Raw genomic sequence first — 24,011 nt, forward strand, 5'->3', positions numbered from 1 at the left:
CATGGTGAAAGCCTATCTCTACTAAAAATACAAAAATTAGCCTGGCATAGTGGCGCGTGCCTGTAATCTCAGTTACTCAGGAGGCTGAGGCAGGAGAATACCCTGAAGCCGGGAGGAGGAGGTTGCAATGAGCCGAGATCGTGCCACTGCACTCCAGCCTGGGTAACAAAGAAAGACCTCCATCAAAAAAAAAAAAAAAAAAAAAAAAGAAAGAAAGAAAGAAAGGAATATTAACTAAAATCCTTGGTATATATTTCGGTTCCCTTTTTTGGTTGTATATTTTGTGAGTTTTGAAAAATGTATAGTGGCATGTATTTATTATATTTGACTATATACATACCATTATATATTTGCACAGAATAGTTTGACTGCCAATCAGTGGTTGCCAAGGGCATAGGAGGGGAAGGACAGGGATGAATAGATGGAATGCAGGAATTCACCATATCCACTATCACCTAGTTTGGCCTTTTCCAGAATAACATGTTGTTGGAATCATAGAGTATGTGACCTTTGTCAGATGGGCTTCTTCACTTAACAAGATGCGTTTTTTGGACAAATCGGGTAATAGCAAAATGCCATAAACTGGATGGCTTAAACGATAGAAATGGGTTTCACACTAGCTGGGTGTGGTGGCGCGTGCTGTAATCCCAGATACTCAAGAGGCTGAAGCTGGATAATCACTGGAACCCAGGAGAAGGAGGTTGCAGTGAACCGAGATCGCGCCATTACACTCCAGCCTGGTCAACGAGAGAGAAACTCAGCCTCAAAAAGAAAAGAAATGTGTTTCACACAGTTCTGGAGACTGGAAAGTTTAAGATCAAAGGGTGACAAGGTAAAGCGGCCACTTCTCTTGGCTTATCCGTAGCCATGTTCTTGCTGGTGTGCTCACAAGACCTCTTATATATGCATGCATGGGAAAAGAGAGCTCTCTGATATTTCTTCTAAGGACACCAATTCTTTTGAATTAGGACTCCATATTTATGACTTATTTAACTTTAATTGTCTCCTAAAGACTTTATTTCCAAATACAGTCACATTGGGTTTTAGGGATTCAATCTATGAACTTTGGAGAAGCAAACCAGTATATGATATTTCAGTCTTGGTCTCCCAAAATCCGTATTCTTTTCACATGCAAAACACATACACCTTTTCCAATAGTTCCCTACATCCTAATTCATTCCAGCATCAGCTCTAAAGTGTAAAATCTCATCTAAATATCATCTAAATCAGGTTTGAGTGAGACCTCAGGTATGATTCATCATGAAGCAAAATTTCTCTCAAGCTGCAGACCTGTGAAACTAGAAAAGTTATGTGGTTCCAAAATACCACATAACTTTTGTGGTATGAGGGACAGACATAAGATAAACATTCTCATTCCAAAAGGGAGAAATAGAAACAGAGGAAGGAATAGCGGCTTCCAAGGAAGTCCAAAGTCAGGCAAAGCAAATTTCGTTAGATCCTAAGGTTCAATAATAATTCTCTCTGGCTCAGTGAGTCACCTTCTGGAGCCATTAGTGTGGTGACTCTGCCCCCAAGGCCCTAGGTGGGGTCGTTACCAGGCTCAGGTCCTTCTCCCAAGGCTCTTCTGGCAGCGGCCATCTGGCCACTTGAAAATAACCTGGTGATCCTGATAATTCTGAGTTGCCTACAGTGTTATTCTTCCCTCATCTTGAAAAACAGTGTATGTTTACAGCCAGATAATTCTGTTGTCCTGTCCTGTAGAATCTGTGAAAACCCTCAGCCTTCCTTCACTTTATCTTATCTTCACCCTCCTCAGTTCAAACTGGCAGTGTTTCTGCCTATACAATCCCAAAATCTCTTTATCAAGTGACAGTCTAGCTATATCTTTGGTATTCTCTTAGAAGATGATCTTCTAATTATTTGCAACATCCTCAGGTTGAGAATTTTCTACATCTTTCTACATCGGGTTCTTTTTCCCTTAAAAATACTTCTTCAATTCATCTCTCTCTTCTAACATTTAGCTATAAGCAATTAGGCATATTCAGGCCACACTATCACATTTTGCTTATCTAATTACATTGTTCACAATTTTTTTTTTTTTTTTGCAAAACGCTAGAACACATTTCAGTCAAGTTCTTTGCCACTTTATAAAAAGGATTATCTTTTCTCCCGTTTTCAATAATCTGTTCCTATTTTTGTCTGAGACATCACAAGAATGTGAATGTCATATTTATTCCACATATTAACATATTCTATTCCATAAGAATGTTAATATCATATTTATTCCAAAATTACATTCATGATTATGTGTGTTTTCACTAAGAAGTTGGAGACTTTCTCTCTATCTCTTTTTCTTTCTGCGCCCTCATGAGAATCATCTTTCATAGCCAATGTCCATCAATAGTCCCTCCTTGGCAATGTGGGGTTTTTCTAGCATGTACCTCAAAACTCTTACTGCCCTCTCTTATTACCCAGTGCCAAAATTGTTTCCACTTTTTAAGTATCTGTGACAGCAGCATTCCCTTCTCTGTACCAAAATCCAATTTGATGAACTCAGTCACGTTGGGAGTTAGGACTTCAGCATATGAATTGGGGAAGATGGGCACAATTCAGTCCAGAGAACATATAAAATGCCAGATTGATAGAAAGCATGAGGAAGTTGTCCACACAAACAGCGTGGAGATCATTTGTTAGATGTGTGGCATGTGGGCAATCACTGGTACCTGTGGCAGGCAGAGTGAGCTGATGCTGGTGTCCTCTCCTTCAGACTTCCAGTTTGTTTTGATAGCCATCCTTCACAGCCACTCTCAACTTAGTAAAGATAAATGTGGAGGAGCATTTTCTATCCCTGGTGTACAGAAACACAAAAGAACCAATGTGTTAAAAGTTTTATAAGTAGTCATGATAGAGTATCCCCTTAAAATGAGATACGAGAATGTTGAAAATGACACTCCTCTGACTTATGGAACCATGATATAGTCATAGAGCTGCTGTAGTGATCTTTAGTTCAGAAAAGCCAAACTTCCAAGCTCTATATTTAGTAATTCCTTAAACAGAGAGGCTGAGGTATGTTTTTCAAGTGAACCAGAATCCCACATCTACTCCAGAGAATCCAAGATCCCAACCACAACAGGAATGATGTCAAAATATAACTTTCTCTTTTCATGAGCAAAACACGTTATATGTATTTTAATTAATATTTTCTGGAAGTTCTTATTTCGTGGCACAAGAAAGTCAAATCAGATGAACTGTACATAATTTTACAGCTGTGGCAGAATGTGGTTTTGCCATTCCTGTGAGCTACATTCCTTCTGAGCACAGTATTCAGAAATATAATTTGGATAATATTATTACTTTGTATCTTTCCCTAGCAGAAATTAATTAACTTTTGATAGGTTGAGGTATGACTGTCACCTAGTACAGGAAGTTCAAATAATTATTAACCAAACAAGAAACAGTTTCCAAATGAGTATATGAAAATTTAATAATATGTGAATTTAAATATTCTTATATATAAAAATTAAGTATTGTTTCAATAATTTATCAGTCATTTAAGTAGATGCTACTATATACCAGGCCTTTTCAAATCTTATAATATTTAACACCCATAATAAGCATGTTAAGCACATGCTATATTCATTTTATAGATAGTAAAACTAATAATCAGCCATGTCTTTACAAAGATTTTACAAGCTTTAAAAATAATTATGCCAGGATCTGAATCTAGGTCTTTTTGGTTATTAATGTCTTTGGTAATAATTCCTTTTCTTATTCCTCTAAAAATGTATTGTCTCAGGTAAAAATTAATAATACAAAAAGTTATTTTGGGTATATGCTAAAATTTTTATGAGTTATTTCCTTGAGAAAGGGAATAAATAGTGTTTGCAACACAGTTTTACAAAATCTCTATTTGTCACAGAGCAGTTACTTACATTTTATGTTGCTGATTAAGCAAAATTTATTTTTTGAGATCTCCAGAACTGTCATCCTATAATTTCTAATCATGTGGACTGAGGTGAAAATCTCTGTGGTATAAGGCTCCAGTGTGGTTCCTATAATCCCTACCTTCTGTTGATAACACCTTTGTGCTCTTAAATGTAGGCAGGAACTGAGTTACCTCTAACAGTAGTGAATGACAAATATGAGACCACATGGTTATGTGAACATTACATTACATGAGATTGTAACTGGTCTTGCTGACTTTGAAGAAACAAATTGCCACGTGTTTTGCTGCCACATGGAGAAGATCACAGCTTACAGAGTTGAGTGTGGCCACCAGCTAACAGCTGACAGGAAGCTGAGGTCCTCAGGGTAACAGCCTTCCAGGTGCTTGATGAATACCGTCAGGAACCATATGAATGTGGAAGAGGATTCTTTCCCAGCTGAGCTTCAGGTAAGACCATAATCTTGGCTGCTACCTTGATTGAAGCCTTGTAAGACTCTGAAGCAGAAGAATCAGCTAAATTCCATTCCAAATTCCTAACCAGCACAAACCATAAAATAATTCATTTGCTTTGTTTAATCTGCAAATTTTATAGAAATATTGCTGTGTGTCAGTAGAGAACTAATACAATATTATTTCTTACATTTATACTTTATCACTGGCTATTTATACTATTACTTACCAGAAATTTTAAGAATAACTTACATATGCACATACACAATCATATATATGTCTGCACATGCCCACACAAACATACAGCATATATGTATATACAAATATTTGACTCAGAGGGAGGTATATCTGACACTTTATTTTGTCTTTAAGTATCTGCCCTCAGAAAATGAACTGAATTTTTATAAATAATAAGAAACCTGGGTAAAGCTCTCCTGGAATATTGGCCAAAACCTGTAAGGCCTGAAGCATTGCCAATTATTAGCTTCCAGAAAATACCAGATTTAGAGGTTGCCGTTGTTATTACAAACTATAAAAATTAAAAAAAAGTTTCAAAATTCTTTCTGTGTGATGAAAGGTTAAAAACTGGAGTATGTGTTGCCATGGAAATAGTGTTTTGTTTACAGCACTTGTCTTTTCTAGAACTCATCCATTAAATGGTAGAAAAGAACCACTTTAATCTTGACATTCTATTACACTAGGAGCTTTCATTATTAGAATAATATTTGTTCATTTTTCAATAAGAAGCATAAAATGTTTCATTGCTCATTTTGTCCATTTGTTTAATAACACTGGTAGGCTTGTACTTAAATTAAATCCATCTAAAGAAAATGAATATGTACTGGTTAATGCAATTAAATTCATGTAAACACACTACTGTGGCTCTAAACATTGGCAAATAGAACAAACCCTCACTACCATACAGGATGGAATGTTACCGATAATCTTCTGCTTCATAACCAATGACGATGGTGCCAGAAATCCCATGTTCTTGTTTCTCCTACTTTCTGATAATTCGTACTAATCAAGATAGGATTGGCATTGAAGATGTAGCAATCTAACATTTTATTTCTTGCTTTCACAAAATCACTGTAGTCCAGGTGAGTTTCTGGGGTATTTGGCTGCTACACAGGAATTCATCGAGGTTGCTTTTGTATTCTGCTTCCACAGTCTCAACGCTGTCTCCTCATTGCCCTGGCAGAGGAACAGAATGCTGGAGGGTTTTCTATTGACCCAAGGGACACACGTGATTTCTACTCGCAGCCCTTTGGCTACGGCTTGTTTCATCGTCCTGGTTAATGGCAAGAAGGCTAGGAGAAACAGCAAAGTGCAGGTTACATTTCCAAGTGTTCCTAACCCTCTCACATCTATCATCCAGGTAAAATTTTTCACTGATCTGTGCCTACAAACCAGTGGGAGTATTTTTTTTAACCACCCGCAAGCCCGTTGGTCTCCTGTACTCTTGAATCTTCTGGTTCTGTTTTCTTTTCTTTCTTTTTTTTTTTATATTCCCTGATATGAAATACAATTATACATTTTATAACTTTGTCACCTTCTACATGCTATTTCCTTACTTGAGCTTAGATTTCTCTTTTATGAGCTAACAAGCCTGTACCATTTTAAAATTTAGTCAGTGCTTCAGTGCCACCTAAATAGAAATGCTCCTCTTATCTGCTAGTCTTTTGCTGTCATAGTACTATGTGCTTTGTGAAGATTCATTATATAATTTATCAGACTGAATTTTTCTCATGTACATTTCACATCTCTGTGTATGTGTTTTTCTCTGTCTCATTCTTTAACCTTCCCCTAGTATAAAGAATACAGAATGTGAGCACCCATGTTATGACTACCTGTGCTTCAAAGAGAATGTAGGTTGCAGTGTTTACACCATTTGTTGTAATAGCTAAGGAGATTAGCACAGTGCTTATGCATATTTAAGTGCTCCATACATAGTACCTTTCATTACCATCAAAACAAAATAGTATTTGGAAATAGAAAATATGATTACTTACAATGTATAGACTTGGTAGATCACTTCTGTATCTTTTTACGGATTCATAGGGACTATCTGTAAAAGAGAATAACTCATTTGATTAGGTAGTTTTCACAACATTAGAAAATTAAACATAACCACTACAATATTCTATGTTTGTGATTACTTGGTTTTGATTCTTTGTCTCATAGTCAAGAGAAATAGTATGAACAGAGGAATGGAATTATAACTAAAGATTCTGTTTTGGTGAATAAGCTGAGGACTTCCTAGAGAAGCTGTATGATGTGAAATAATTGCAAATAATAACAAAGTAACTTGTAGATAAATTATTTTAGGCCTTTATTTTAGGTTGCTACACAGAGCTGCAAAAGCATCAACAACACATTTCCTCAAAATACAGAGTTTACGAGTTTTCTGAGCTCCCTGATGTTTGCAATCTATTCCAGTCTCAATGTCCTCTAATTTTACATCAATCATCTAATGATCTAGATTGCCCATTGCTTGTAGCTATCTTTTCATGTTTTATTTGGTTAAAGGAAAATCAGCTTTACATTGTGAAAATGCATACTGTTAGAGAATTGTGAAATTGTGAGGAATTGTGCTGTAATTACTGAATATTGGCTCTTCACGAACATGTTGCTTAAATGTGGGAAGATCTGCCAGGGAAATTAAGTTTCTCTCCTCAGTGGTCCATCGTTACAGCAACAATTGTGGAAATCAAGTGAGATGTGGAGCCATTTTTGATTGCCTTAAATGGCACGTTTATATATGCCAGCAAGAATCTATGCTTCTATGTAAATTGAAAAAAGGAAATGAAACAGTCTGTGGATGTGGACTCTCTCGGGTTGAATGTAGGTGGATCAGCTCATACTTAACATCTGTTCAGGCTGGAAGTGCAGGGGAAGTTTAATATGTTTACTCAATCATACTGATTTCCTGGGTTCCAAGGCAGAAAATCTAAAACATATGACTTCTGTTCACACTGTGTGGTTGCTATTTAGAACGAAGGTGATGATCCTGGAAGAAAATGTGGAGACACTACCTCAGGTGCCAGCACAGTTGGACTTCTTTGCTGCCAGCAATCAATAGCACTTAAACATCAACATTTCAAGTTTTTGTCTACCAGTGTACCAAGTAACCTCTAAAAACATTTAAGAAGAAATAGAAGATAACACTAGATTATTTCTTAACATATCCAAAGAATATCAACATATGGTCTCAAATCCTTTACGTTCCCCATCCCTATAACTCAAAACAAAATCATAAATGCATTTAATGGAGCATTCCAATCCAGATAGTAGTTTGTGGAGTTAAATTTCAGACTCCCTTTTTGAAAATTTTCTTGCATTCTTAAACACGTTAGCTAGGCAGGACAACATGTGGATATAGCAACAAAAGTGGGGAATCACAAAGAAAGAAATTTATATGTAATATATTTCTGTCAAAATTTTATGAAACAAAAAAATTATAAAACAAAAATTAATCTTAGAAGAAAGTCTTATCAAATTCTATATAATTATTTTTCATCAATATACTTGGCCTCTAATTAGTTAAAAGGAAGATTATGCAATGCCCAGAGTTTTTGTTTTATCGTTATTGTTCAATTTAAATTCTCATATTCCCCAAGGTGTCCTTGTATTAGTCGGTAAGACAATAAGACAGTAGCTACAATTCAGTGGATTTAAGTACTTTACCATATTCCATAAAATGTACAAGGAGACGTCAGAAGAAACACAATTATTTCTGTCTGGGGGAATACAGAAGGGTGTCACAGAGTTGGCATTTAAATTGGATATTGAAATTTGAATGGAAATGCACTAGCTGGAGAGGAAGAAAATATAATGGACTGAAGGACAGTCCTTTCCAAAAATCAAGAAAGCCTTAAAAGGCATGGTGATTTTAATAATTATCTTCAGTTGGGATTATATGTATGTTGAGTGCAGGGATAAAATTGAAAAATAAAGTTATGACTGAAAGGTTAGATGGGAAATTATTGTCAAGGGCTATTGATGTCAAACTAAGAAGATTACATTTTACCTAAAAGACTTATGTTCTTTTAAGGGGTTGTAAGACTAGTTCCTCTACGCCATTCTTACGTTTTCCATATTTTCTTCCTCCTTGTGAAAAATTCTACCACTGTCACTCACATTTCCCTTTTACTAAATCCCATACTAAAATGATACTTTTGCCCATAAGCAGAATGGATGAAAACATTCTTGGAAAAACACTCAAAATAACTATGTATTTGTGTTTGAAATGGAAAACCATAAGTAGACACCTTTATCGTAATAAATTACATTTTAACAGGTGAGTTGCAGAGAAAATAGCAGGTGCTACAAATGTAGCAAAGCGGGGTGGGGAAGTTTGTAATTTCTAAGCAATACTCTAAATATCTTTATTTAGTAATTATCCTCTAGATGTGGTAGACTGACTTAACCGGGCAATGCATTTCAGAAATATGGCTTACAGAAGTCAGACATTTAGGATAGTTACATATAAATAAAATGCAAAGATAATAAAGATAAGGCATCATTATATACACAGACAGAAGCTCCATAATTACAATTATGTTTGTAAAAGTATATTGTTTTAAGTATTTAATTGACTAATAAAATTATATTTAAAAAAGACTTACTTTAAAGACATGATTTGTGTAAGCAGACTGTTGTGTAGTAACTTACTTAATATCATATACATTTGTTTAACAAGCAAATAGAGAAAGTTACAATATAAATTTTAACATATATCTTATATATATATCTCTCTCCACTTTGAAAGTAGATGAATATATTTAGCTTAAAACAAAACAGGATAAAGATAAATCTATCTATCAGAGAAAACAACTACTGATAGAAAAATAAGACATCCATAACAGATATTAAAGTTTCCCTTCTCTGTCGTTACACGTTATGAGTGGTTCTCACATTTACCGAGGAACCAAGGAAAAGTACCAGTTTGTAAGGGTGGGACATACTGACTATAAAGCTTAAGATTAAAATCAAGCAAAACCAAATACTGCATGTTCTCATTTATAAGTGGAAGCTAATCACTAGGTACACAGGAACACAAAGAGGGAAAGGATAAACACTGGGGACTCCAAAAGAGGAATGAAAGGAAGGGGAGGGAGGACCGAAAAACTACCTATTTGATACTATGCTCACTATGTGGGTGACAAGATCAATTGCATCACAAACCTCAGCATCACACGATATGATATGCCCATATAACCAATCTGCACATGTACTCCCTGAATGTAAAATAAAAATTAGAATATAAGAAAATAAAAATTAAGCAGGATTTTTCTAAAGGGTTTCAGTTTGAAATGACCCTGATAGAACTTAATGAATAGCACACATATAATCGCCTAAATTAACAAGCAATGATAACAAATAAATATTAATTATACATTATTTTAACCAAGCTGAGAGTTCACATATTTTGAGGGAGGAAAAAAATAGCTAAATTGTGCTTGGTGGGGCTTTTTTTCCCCTACAAAAAGGCAAATTCTTAAGGCTATAAGTAGACCTCTGTTATTTTCAATGTATTTAAAATACTAAATAGTTGTTTTATTTTACAGCAATCTTGTAGCATTTACATTATTTTAATGCTAGAAAAAGAATGACATGTGAGTTTTTTAAAATTTTATCAACTATTTGTTTTGGTTTTACTCTAAATACTCCATAACATACCTGGGACCTAAATGTTCTAATACTGAACCAAAACGTGTGTCAATAAACAATATAGTGCTCAAGATATGGAAGTGCTGGGTGACTAATATCAGCACTGTATTACTAGTATTAACCCTCATCAGTATTTCAATACTGACTGCAGTGCTAGTTAGACATCAATTTGTTGTAACAAGTAGTTACAAAATATGCTGTGGTAACAATTAGGGTATGTCATGTGACTTCCAGTCACATACAAAACATGTATGCAAGGTAATTCAAAAATTGAAGTTGTTTAAAAAATGCATATAGTTATAGGGTTTAATTGTTCTTACTTTTCATTATGAGAGTAATTATATCATCAGGTTAAATCTACATATCTTAATAAACAAATGAATTCTTAGCAAAAATCCCAAGTATAAGAATGAATTTTATTGTAAATGAGTGAATGCTGTTTCCTTGAATTTGGACAATCTGTATATTTAAAAGTTAATTTTGAAAAGGATTCCAATTTTATATTAATCTTTACATGCTTGAATCTAAAAGTCTATGTTATAATACTATATGACTTTGAAGGTGTGTTTCTTTATATAACAAATAAATTATATTTACAGATGTGTGCCTAGAGAGAATAGATATCTGTACAATTAACAGGGATACTGCATTTGAGAGAGAGAGAGAGATGGAGACAGATAGGCAGAAAAAATATGAGTTAGGATGAGAGAGAGAATCCCATAATAATCTTCAGAGTATAAAACAGAATTTTATGTTTTATACTCTGAAGTATAAAACAGAAATCTATGTCTTCCTCTCCAACATAGACTATTTCCTCTATACTGTCTTATAATTGCTGATGAAGAACTGTAATCTTTTCCTAAATCAAAGTCAGTAAAAGGTAAATTTTAATTTAAATTTTTAAAAAATTTTATTTTACCTTCATTCATTTCAAGTACTCTTCCTTTTTTAATGTAGATCTGAGTTTTCTCTCTTTTTTTATTGTTGTCTTTTGTTTTGTAGAGATAGAGTGTCACTACGTGGTCCACTCTGGTCTCCCGGCCTCAAATGATCCTCTGGCTTTAGCCTCCGAAAGTGCTGGAATTACGAGCATGAGCCACTGCACCCGGCTGAAATGCCAACTTTAGATCACCAGTATTGGTAGCTCTACATGATACTTAAGCTGAAGTCTGGCATAAAAATGACATATTAAACAGGATATAGGGTGGTATAACCACTTATTAAAATGAATTTTAAATTGATTTCTTTATTCACATCAAAACAGAAGATATCTGAAAACTTTTTCATTCTTCCATTTAAGTAATTAAGTTGAAAACATTGGGCTTTTCTTAACCAACTTTCCTCAAGTATAACTGTATTTCATTAAAGATATTCCTTTTCAGCTCTTATCCATATAGGGTTGGACTGTTTCCACAAAAATTGTGGATAATTTAAACCTATGGCAGGAAGCAGGGGAAGGCCAGTGAAACAGCATTATCATACAGTGAGTGTCTTGTTCAGTGAAGTAACAAACAGAAGTGACTGCTGAGAGCCAGCCAAATCATTGTCAACTCTGGATCTGTCAGGCAGTTGAGTCTTCCAGGTTGTTATTCAAGTTCTCTTTTGAATTTAGGAAATTCTAGGCTGAGTAAATGCCTTTCAGAATAATTCAAATTTAAGAATATTGTCCAGCTCAGTGTTTCCATTGCATGAAATAATCATGGTTTGGTGAATAAGAGCAAAACTGGAAGTGAAAAATGCTCTATACAGTTAGGTCTGTCTAGATTTCAGCCTCTGACACTGTCAAGGAATTTTTCCAAGAAGCTTTAATTTGTTTACCTATAAACTAGGAGCTGTAAAAGTTACTCTTGTTTCCAGAAAGGCTGTTTTAGGAATCAGAAGGAACACATATGTTAAAAGTGCATTTGAAATAAAAATATATAACAACACGGTTTTAATTCTCCCAAGATTTTTGAGAATGTTAAGTTAAAACATCAGCAATTATAATCTTCAACTTTGATCCAATAAAGTTCATAAGAAGATATATTGGCCATCATTAACTCATCCAACTTGAGTCATTCAATCATTCACTGAACAACTATGATGTATAAGTGAATATCTTTACAATTAATGTACTAAAAATCAAAAAGAAGAATAGCTAATAGGACTAACCACGTTGAAATATGGTTAATTGCTTTAAAGGAAACACAGTTGACTCTTGAATAACGCAATGCATTAGGAGTGCAAACCCCCGCACAGCTGAAAATGTGATTATAAATTTGACTCCCTAAAAACGGAACTAGTAATAACCTAATGTTGACAGGAAGTCATACTGAAAACAGAAACAGTCAATTAACATATATTTTGTATATTATATGTGTTATATACTTTATTTTTACAGTAAAAAATACTGAAGAAAAGAAAATTATAAGAAAGAGAAAATATGTTTACTACTTATTAAATATAAGTGGATCATCATAAAAGTCTCCATCCTTGTTGTCCTCATGTTTTGTAGACTGAAGAGGAGGAGAAAGAGGAGGGGATTGGTCTTGCTGTCTCAGGAGTGTCAGAAGCAGGAGAGGCAGGGAAGTAGGCACGCTTTTAATTTTTATTGAAATAAAATTCATTTATAAGTGGACACACAATTTAAACCCATTTTCCAAGGGTCATTGTAGATAGAAAATTTTCTGGGTTTGGAAAACAATATCATTTTGTTAGACCAAGACACTTTTAGCAACAAGAATGAATTTGAAATGAAAATCATTTTATTCTCTCAATCAATTCAGAAATCTACACCTTAAATACGTTGTCATTCAAGACCTGCCTCATCAAATTCACCTCATATTACTCTTTCCTCATCACACGTCACTCAGAATCTTGTTACTCTATTTAGCAACTTTAGTACTAGCCTTTTCTGTAACTTTTATTAAATTCAGGGGTGAAAGTGCAGGTTTGTTACATAGGTAAACTTGTATCATGGGCATTTGTTATACAGATTATTTCACTACCCAGTTATTAAGTCTAGTACCCACTAGTTATTTTTCCTGCTCCTCGCCCTCCTCCCAGCTTCCACCCTCTAAAAGTTTCCAGCCTATGTTATTCCCCTCTATGAACTAGCCCTTTGCTAGGGAAAATACAACATACAGTTATCTCTGACAAAGGTGTTAGTATGCTCTTCTAAATATACACTACTTATTTTAGAAATCAGATGAAAATATAGAGAAATTGACACTCTTTTTTAATAATAGAGAATCCTAACCATTGTTCTTATAGATACCACCAACCAGACTTAACATGAAAGTGGGAAATGTTTAATATAGTTTTGAAAAGTGAAGATTGAAAAATAATACAGAAATAACGATATGAAGCTGTACAACTTTTGCTTTGAGATATTTGACCCAAGCAGTGAGTCAAAAATTTCAAGTAATGTTTATTTTTTATTATTTTTTTTCTTTTTGAGATAACTATAAAACAATCAAAAAGAATTCATAAAAATTGTAATGTATTAGTCCATTATCATGCTGCTATAAAGTACTGTTGGACACTGTTAATATATAAAGAAAAGAGGTTTAATTGACTCACAGCTTTACATGGCCATCGTGGCCTCAGAAAACTCACAATCATGGTGAAGGCATCTCTTCATCGCATGGCAGGAGAGAGAGTGAGTGCCAAGCAAAGGGGGAAGCCTCTTATAGGACCATCAGATCTCTTGAGAACTCACTATCACAAGAACAGCATGGAAAAAACCACCCCTGTGATTCAATTATCTCCACCTGGTCCCACCCTTGACATGTGGGGATTATTATAATTCAAGAGGAGATTTTGGGTGAGGAAGCAGAGCCAAATCATATCACCTATGAATCAGATTTTTTTGTTTGTTTGTTTGCTCTTTTAGGTTCTACTTTTATTTCCTTCTGTGTAAAATTTCACACACCTTTTAACTCAGCACATACTCAGCTTCTCCCATGTTGGTCTCTAATATGGGTCAGTCATTGCTTGACATGCTACTTTGTATTCTGGATTTATATGCCTATTCCATTTCTCTGACTTTCAGCATTTTGTTTCTTAGTCAATGTCACCTACTTTTAAACTAAGTTAATTACCATCTGAGACAGTTTGATTATTGTTCCATTGGTCATTGGGCAGATCTGTCTTTAATCTGTATAACCATTTTGAAACATAGTCTCTTAAATGTTCTTGAAGATAATTATATTTTCAGCTTCACTGTATGGAGAGATGATACAAGCACACACACTCATACACAGTATGAGTAATTAAGGACTCTTAATTTTCTTATCTTTATGAATGTTATTTCCAACGAGCACTTCTAAAACTTGATGTAACTTCTAATACTTTTTTATTTGTTTTTCCCTTCAACCTGAGCCACCACAATTCCTTTTATTCTCATTTCTGTGCCTACTCAGGATTTTATGAACTAACTACTGGATTTGCTCAATGGGCTCCTGCTGTCTCAACATTTGAAGACCTGCCTTTATAATCAATCAAAACCATCCACATCCGAATCGCTTTTAGAAATACAACCTTGATCATGTCTCTCACTTTTTAAAACCCTTCAGTTTGTGACCTCTGCTTATGATCCAAGGCCCAACCTTCTTTTTCAGACATTGATAGTTCTCTAAAGTCTAGCCTGAATGACCCTTTCTATTCTTATTTTTCATATGTTTGAAGAGACCTCTTACTTCTCTCAAAACAGCTCATGGTTTTCTGGGTACATCTTTACATTTTTATTATTGTGTATCTGTTTATAGTTTTCCCTAGAACTCATTTTTACTTCTCTTATTAAGAAGTCTTTTTTATATCAAATTTTCAATAAGAAGTTCTGGTTAATCACTCTATGAAGTACTCATTCATGTGAAAGAGGAAGTTATAGGAGCAATAAATAAAATCACAGTTAAATGAATGCTATAGTTGGGGATTTGATATAGGAAACTAGAATGCCATGCACTAAGTTATCCCTGCTATGTGTATCTTTCCTCAACTGAATTATAATTCCTAAAGGTCACAGATCACATATGACCTTCTTCCTCTTCTTTATTTCTATTACTCCTTATCAATCTTTCAAATAAAATGTTCTCAGTATATTGCATTACTATTTGATCACCGAAGTATGAAGGTATATTCTATAAATGCAAAGCTCTGGGTAGAATTCTTTTGAATTTGTCCTGATTAAAGAAAGTCTTACAAAGATACATAAAAATTTTCCATTTTATGGTTTCATGTCATAATTAATTAATTGTCCAAATGATTATTGAGGGATATAGAGTGTCAGGTACTCTTTGAAGTTCTGAGAAAATGGCAGAGGGGAGAAAAAGTTCCTGCTCTCAGTAGATTATGTACTTTCCTTAACATTTAGCTAATTTTACACATTCGTTGACTAACATGTGTCTTTACTCTCTACATTTTTCCATCTTGTGTTCTGTACATTTACAGAGTTTATATATCCCCAGTACAAATATTATCTCCCTTTTCCCTCCCCCGTGAAGAGGCACCACTAATCACAGATTTAACACAGTAGACAGTATCAATAAATACAGTGCTAGTGAACATCATCCATGAAATGCATATATATAAATATTATCATGGATATAGCTATTTATAAATTAACCTGGTATCCAGATAGCTGCTTTCCTCTGTATATATAAACTATTCTACTTGAAATAAATATTTTTTTCCTCTTACTAGATTCATTTAATGGAAGAAAGTCTTGTTCAAAGTTTTCAAGTTCTCAGAGTTCCTGTTGATCAAACATTTCCTGAGCTCAAGAAGCGTCTTTTTTTTTTTTAAATTGTACTTAGGTTCTAGGGTACATGTGCAGATCATGCAGGATTGTTGCATAGGTACACACATGGCAACGTGGTTTGCTGCCTCCATCCCCTGTCACCTATATCTGGCATTTCTCCCCATGTTATCCCTCTCTGACCTCCCCACCCCTCCACTGTCCCTCCCTTGGCACCCCCAACAGACCCCAGTGTGTGATGCTCCCCTCCCTGTGTCCATGTGTTCTCATTGTTCAACATCCACCTATGAGTGAGAACATGCAGTGTTTGATTTTCTGTTCTTGTGTCAGTTTGCTGAGAATGATGGTTTCCAGATTCAGCCATGTCCCTACAAAGGACACTAACTGATCATGTATTATGGCTGCATAGTATTCCATGGTGTATATGTGCCACATTTTCCCTGTCCAGTCTATCATTGATGGGCATTTGGGTTGGTTCCAGGTCTTTGCTATTGTAAGCAGTGCCACTATGAAAATATGTTTGCATGTGTCTTTATAATAGAATGATTTATAATCCTTTGGGTATATACCTAGTAATGGGATTGCTGGGTCAAATGGAATTTCTATTTCTAGGTCCTTGAGGAAGTGCCAAACTGTCTTCCACAATGGTTAAACTAGTTTACACTCCCACCAACGGTGTAAAAGTGTTCCCATTTCTCCACATCCTCTCCAGCATCTGTTGTCTCCAGATTTTTTTAATGATCACCATTCTAACTGGCGTGAGGTGGTATCTCAATGTGGTTTTGATTTGCATTTCTCTAATAATCAGTGATGATGAGCATCTTTAGAATGACTTACCATTTAAACTGTGGAGGTATATTACCAGAAACAGTTTGTGTTTTCTAAAATCAGTTTAACTTATGTTAAAATTTTTTGCAAACCTGCTGAAATGATAAAAAAATGTGTCATGTACTTTTATTAGTCTATCAATTGTCTCTTTGATATTAATTACCTTTGAAAAATACAACAGAATGTACTCAGTCCATGTGTCAGTAAATCTCAATATGTCAGGATAAGTAATTTCAACATTAGTATCAACTTGCTATGAGGAGGAAAATAATGTTTAGGTCATTTTGACCTTGACGTCATTCCTGACTGCTTTCTTTCTCTCACACTGTTAACCAGTTCATTAGCAAATCCTTTCAGAATTACCTTTCAAACAGATGCAGAATCCAAACATTCTCACAACTGCCACTACTCCAAATCCAATTAGAGCCATGATAATTTCTAACCTCGTCTTAAAAAAACAGTCTAACATGGCTCCTGCTTCTAGGCTTAAAGGTTTCTACTTTCTATAAACCACAATGAGTCTTTTAAAATATGAACCAATGACGTTACCCCACTGTTTCAAGCCCTGCATGGCTTCCCACAGCATGTGGAATAAAATCCCAAGTATTATGAAGGCTTTTATGTTATTCTTGGTCCCTTACCACCTCTCTGATGTCATCTGTGATTACCACTCCCCTCTCTTCAATCATACTGTTCTCCTTGTTATAGATCCAAGGCTCCAAGCATGCCTTGGCCTGTCCTAAAGCATTTGCACGTGTTCTTTCCATGGCCTAAAACACCCTTTTCCCAGAAAGTCATTTACTTGGTTCCTTTGTTTCCTTCGGTTTGTATTTAGATGGCACATTTTCAGAACAGGACTTCCTGGATCAAGTTACCTACACTGCCTATACTTTCTTCCACACTTTTTTCACCATAATCAAAGTATCATCACTTGCCTCATATGTTATTATTTAACTTGGTGATTATTTATTTGCTTTTCTTTTTACCTGCTGCTGCCTCCCACAGAATCTCTGTGAAGGAAGAAATATTGTTTTGCCCACATTTATATAACCAAAATCTATAGAAGAATGCTTGGAAAATGCATATGATTCATGGCATTCCTTGAACGATGAAAAGTTCTCATCATTGAACAGTGTGAGAATCTTTAATTTTTGTTAAAGTAGTTCTAATTTGAATGCTTTCTGTGTAATTTCAAGTAAAGGTAGAGTGTTTACATTAGACTATTTCAATTAAATAGATATTTTTACATTCCATATATCAACCACTGTGAATAAATGTTTCCAAGTTTGTATGAATGAGCAAACATGAAATATGTAAAATATGTAGCACTACAGCCTAATGTTCAATTAAATAAACCAATGGGTAGATTTCTTGAGCTATATCATGAAATAAAAGATAACATTGTCTAAAAAAGATTCCAGAGCTTAAGGGGGAAAATTTTTTGGTCAAGCCTAGGAGTTTTTCATACTTTATAAAGGCAAAGTGATTTATTAAAATAGACTTCTATGTTTGCATTATTTTATATTCTTTATATTTTAAGTTCTGTGGCTTAAACACTTGAATATAAACAGCTTTATACTGTCATGTAATATAAAATGCTTTGCATTGCTGTGATTATATACAGTTAAAGACAATGAAGTCATCTAATACTCTCATTGTGATCATCTGTATCTTAAAGATGGATCGTTATGTTTCAAAAGCTTAGAGTTGGCAAAATTTGGAAAGAAATAGGCAAAATATATTTCTGTATTGCAAAAATGTGCAATGGAGAGAGAGCTACTGAGAGTGAGCAAGAGGGATTTGTTTTACTGCTTATACAAAAGAAAAGTTACAACATACATAGAATCTTAGGAAAAGTTTTATTGTAATCTTATTATACCAGTTGAGCTCTATAAAAATTCTTGGAATGTATAATAACATAAAAGCCAATATTATTTGTGATTTCTACTGCTTCAACATTTACTCTCAAGATCTTTATGACAGAAGATCTATTTTCTATACTTGACTGTTTCAACAATCTTTCCCACTTTTTCAATGCTGTGTTCTTTTCTGAGAGGAACTTACTATTTCATCTTGTGATGTGTTGAGGCTTGCTAGAAATTCAAGTTCAATTCACTAGGAATAGGTATATAAAACATCATATTTCCCAGCCAAGTACACACACACACCTGGTAAAGTGAAATATTACAATGTCTTTCTTTGATATAAAATATCACAAAGATTTTCTGTTTCAATGCTTACTATTTTTTTGATCTATCAGAAATATTTATTACTTTTGTTTGTTTGTTTTATTGTACTTTAAGCTCTGGAATACATACATACATCCCACAGGGTTGTTACATAGGTACACACATGCCATGGTGGTTTGCAGTCTCTGTACCCCCATCGCCTACATCAGGCATTTCTTCCACTGTTTTCCCTCCCCAGCCTCCCTGTCCCCTGCTGGCCCTCCCCTAGCCCCCCACCTCCCAACCTACCCCAGTGTGTGATGTTCCCCTCCGTATGCCCACTTGTTCTCATTGTTCAACACCTGCCTATGAGTGAGCACACACGGTGTTTGATTTTCTGTTCTTGTGTCAGTTTGCTGAGAATGACGGTTTCCAGGTTCATCCACGTCCCTACAAAGGACACGAACTCATCGTTTTTTATGTCCACGTAGTATTTCATGGTGTATATGTGCCGAATTTTTAAAAATAGAATGGTGAAATTTAAATATAGTGTGTGCATAGTAAAAAACATCAAATGAGAAAGTGGACATATACTATTTCTCATATTATTTCATTTTCTTCTATTTTAAAACAGTTAATTAATACTATATTAATATTAAATAGTGAAAAATCATCGTTTCTTAATAGTTTCTAATACTAATTATTAATTTATTAAGACATATGCTTGTAAGTGATGTCACTTTTCCTAGAATTTTACTAGTGTTATATATTTATACACAAAATAAAATGGAGAGTTGGGTTATTTTTTCTGTGTTGCTAGGAATTATGGGAAAATAACTTAAAGGTAATGTTTTTACATTTTTATTACATATAAAGAATAAAACAACAACCACAGTCATACAATTTTCTTGAAAATTGTATCCATTCATCATTTAAGATAAATGCAATGTTCCCTGTATATTATTGTGTTTAGCAATTGTTTAAGAAACTTGCTTATATGCTAAAATAAATGATCTCGAATAATGCCAAAAATTATAACATCTTGAGATAATTATGGCAGGAAATAAAAACACATTGTATTATTTTAATTTTAAAGATTTCTAATATACATAACAATATTCTGTATCAAAACACCATCCCAAATACAATGGTATGCATACTTTCTACTGGAAATTATGAAACCCCAGTTTTATTCTTGATTTATCTATTTAGAATAATCATGTTTTATTGGATCATAAAGGTGAATGGAGTTTGTTAAAATGATAGGCAAGTGATAGAATGAGAGAGAGAATAGCAGAAGATATATCACAGAAGAAAATAAAAGAGGAATTTCATCATATCCAACCAAATTTAGTATATAGATATATAAATATGTAATGCTACCATTAATAGAAATGATGGTAAGAGAAATGAGGCAAATTTATCATGACACCAGACTTTGTGAAATTGAGAATATCTCTTCTAATACATAGATGTATTGATTAGTTTGAATATGGTTAATATTTCTTAAGTACCTATCCATTTCTGAGTATATGTACATTTAACAATGCTTAGGTAGATGAAGTAGAATATGGAATCACATGTGCAAAAACCTAGTGTTTTTACATAAAAATACTATTATTAATAATATAGTTATTATTTCTACTAGTAAAAACATTATTTGCATTGGATGAGTTCTTTTTAATCCAACACAATGTTTAAAATATAGATTGCCATTCCAGACAACTATGGTATGTTTTCTTACAAAATAGAACTGGCAAAATTACTAAAGGATTTGACACACCATATCAGTTATGGCCAACAAAGTTATGACTGACAGCCCGCCTAGGGCCCCATGGACACAATTTTAGAAGAAGACTAGTGTCCAAAGGCAGAGTTCAAGAAAAAGGTCTGTAACAGAGCAAGACTAATACCTCAGAGGGTAACAAAAGCTGCCAAGGCCAAATTAAAATCAATCCATCAGTTTATAGGCAACTCATGTGGCAAATACAAGGCCAGAGCTCTATGATTCTTTTCCATACAACCAATGAAAAACCATTTTTATCAATTCTACAGAGAGGAGTATGATATTTTGTGATGGTAACTGACAAGCTGTCAATCTAGCTCAGGTGTTTGAGATGCTTTATCTCTTCCTATCCCAGGAGGACATTCATTTTTGTAGAATTACATTTTGTGAGATCGCTTCAGTGTTCCTTGGAGATTTATTTTCTACAGTCATCTTTTAAAATGCTAATACTATATACTGCCATCTATATTGTGTCACACAGTTAGGACTATATGAAATGTATTATTGGTTTTAACGAAAGACTTTGCTTTGGATCACATTTCTGCCAGTTACTAATTTAATGACTTTGAACTGTTTGGTGTATACCTTTGAGATTCTATTTTACTATCTCTAAAGTAATGATGATAATAAGTGGCTCACAGTATTGCTATGAAGAGTAATTGAGGAAATGGTAAAACATTTAAAGCAAGCACAGCAAAGAGCTATGGTTGCTATTTTTTGTTGTTCTTGTATATTTCTTTGACAGCTTACTTCAGAGACTAATATACAACCACTACAATTCATGTTGTTGGTATAAATTAAAATTATAAAATTAGGATGGTATATATCTTTCATTTCAGGTGTTAATGTCAATATACTCTTAATGGTTACATGGTGGACTGTGTCAATATAAGTTTTAGAGTTCAGCAAAGAAGACTCATGAAGCATTTCTGATTGTACACATGCATACACTGCATAATTACATTTCATTCAACAATGGACAACATACATGATGATAGTCCCATTGAACTATAATAGGGCTGAAAAAAACTCGTATCAGTTAGTATCTTCATAGCTGTTGTAATGTCAGAGTGCCTGATTTTTTTTCATGTGTTTGGTGTGATTGATACTAGTATAAACAAACCAGTTCATTGCCAGTCCTTTGAAAATATTTTAAAGGTTAACTATAAAACAGTTTTAGGCATTACCTTCAGGAGGTATTCCAAAGGAAACTATTATTATTGTAAGAGCTGACAAAGCTCCATTGGTGTTATTGCCCCTGAGGAGCTACTAGTGGGTCAAAAGATAAATTCAAAGAGGGCAATATTGATCATCCTGATCCAGTGTAAGCCGCAACTAATATGTATGTTTATGTCTTAGTTTTTAACAAAAAATTTCAAAAAGATTAAGAAAATTAAAAATAGAATATAAGCTTATTGATAAGGATCTTAACATCTTTTTTCAAATTTGTATAATATGTTTGTGTTTGAAGTGTTATTACAGAATAATCAAAATTAAAATAACTTAAGTCTGTAAAGTAAAAATTTATAGTTAGTGAATGTTAATTTATTATTGAATAAAAATAATTTTTTAAAAATATAGTGCAGCCCAATTGTAGAATGTTCATAAAGTCAACGATAGCATACAATAATGTCTTAGGCCTGCACATTCACTCACCACTCACTTGCTGACTTATCCAGAGCAACTTCCAGTCCTGCAAGCTCCAGTCACAGTAAGTGCCCTTTTCAAGCATACCATTTTTGTCTTTTATGCTATATTTTTAGTGTACCTTTTGCATGTTTAGATATACAAATACTAACCTTTGTATTATAATTGCTTACAGTATTCAGTACAGTCACATGCTATACAGGTTTGTAGCCTAGGAGCAATAGACTGTACCATATAGCCTAGGTGTGTAGTAGGCTACACCATCTAAGTTTGTGTAAGTACATCCTATGATGTTCCCACAACAATGAAATTGCCAAAGGATTCATTTTTCAGAACACGTTCTCATTGTTAAACAACACATGACTGTAATTAATCAAAAAGATGTATGAAACAGCTTCTTTTTTATAATGGGCTTGTTGTCCGAGCATAGCTGTAATGAGAACAGCCCCTAAAAGCCAAAATGGGAAAGAAAAAGCCTGATAACAACATTGTCACTATTGGACACATAGATTTGGGCAAGTCTATCACTATTGCTCATCAGATCCACAAATGTGGTGAGATTAACAAAAGAACCATTGGAAAATGTAAGGAGGTTTCTGGGATATGAAGGCTTGGTCTTGAATTAAACAGAAAGCTGAGTGTGAATGTGGTATCACCATCGACATCTCACTGTGGAAATGTGAGATCAACAAATATCTCACATGACTGTCATTGATACTTCAGGACACAGAAACTTTATCAAAAACGTGATTATAGGCATATCTCAGGCTGACTCTGCTGTCCTGATTGTTGAGGCTGGTGTTGATGAGTTTGAAGTGGTTATCTCCAAAAATGAACAGACTCACGTGGATGCCCTTCTGGCTTACACACTGGGTGTGAAACAACTAATTGTTGGTGTTAACAAAATGAATTCTACTAAGACATTCTATAGCTAAAAAAGATACAAGGGTATCTTTAAGGAAGCTAGCGTGTACATTAAGAAAATTGGTTACAAGAACAACACAGTAGCGTTTATGACAATTTCTGGTTGGAATACAAGGAAGATGCTGGAGCCAAGTGCAAATGTGCTTTGGTTCAAGGGATGGAAAGATACCCATAAAGACAACGATGCCAGTGGAACCATGCTGCTTGAAGCACTGGATTGCATCCTACTACCAGCTACTCCAACTGACAAGACCCTTGCATCTGCTTCTCCAGATGTCTACAGAATTGTTGGTTGGGTATCTTCCCTGTGGGCCAAGTGGAGATTTGGTGTTCTCAAGTCAAGCATGGTGATCATTTTTGCTTTAGTCAATGTTACAACTGAAGTACAATCTGTTGAAATGCACTGTGAAGCTTTGAGTGAAGCTTTTCCTGGAGACAACGTGGGTTTCAACATCAAGAATGTGTCTGTCAAAGATTTTCATTGTGGCAACGTTGCTGGTGACAGGAAAAATGACATACCAATGAAAGCAGCTTTCTTAACTGCTCAAGTAATTAACTTGAACCAAATCAGTGTTGGTTATGACCAACCAAATTAGTGTTGGCTATGACCTTGTACTGAATTGTAACACAGATCACATTGTTTGCAAGTTTGCTGAGCTGAACGAAAAGACTGATTATTCTTCTGGTGAGAAGCTGGAAGATGATCCCAAATTTCTGCAATCTGGTGATACTGCCATCATTGATGTGGTTCCTGTCAATCCCACGTGTGTCAAGAGCTTCTTTTACTGTCTTCCTCTGAGTCATTATTCTGTTTGTGATGTAAGACAGACAAGGTGTCATCAAAGCAGTGGACAAGAAGGCTGCTGGAGCTGGCAAGGTCACTGAGTGTGC

General features: G+C 34.5%; 1 pseudogene; it reads left to right on the forward strand.

The window, feature by feature from the left end:
* Positions 1 to 4,294: 4,294 nt before the first annotated feature.
* LOC135269469 (elongation factor 1-alpha 1-like) lies at positions 4,295 to 23,716 on the forward strand (annotated as a pseudogene).
* The last annotated feature ends 295 nt before the right edge of the window (positions 23,717 to 24,011 follow it).

This window comes from Aotus nancymaae, unplaced genomic scaffold (assembly GCF_030222135.1).
Source record: "Aotus nancymaae isolate 86718 unplaced genomic scaffold, 86718_ANA_hifiasm-v0.15.2.pri h1tg000006l, whole genome shotgun sequence".
Lineage (NCBI taxonomy): Eukaryota > Metazoa > Chordata > Mammalia > Primates > Aotidae > Aotus > Aotus nancymaae.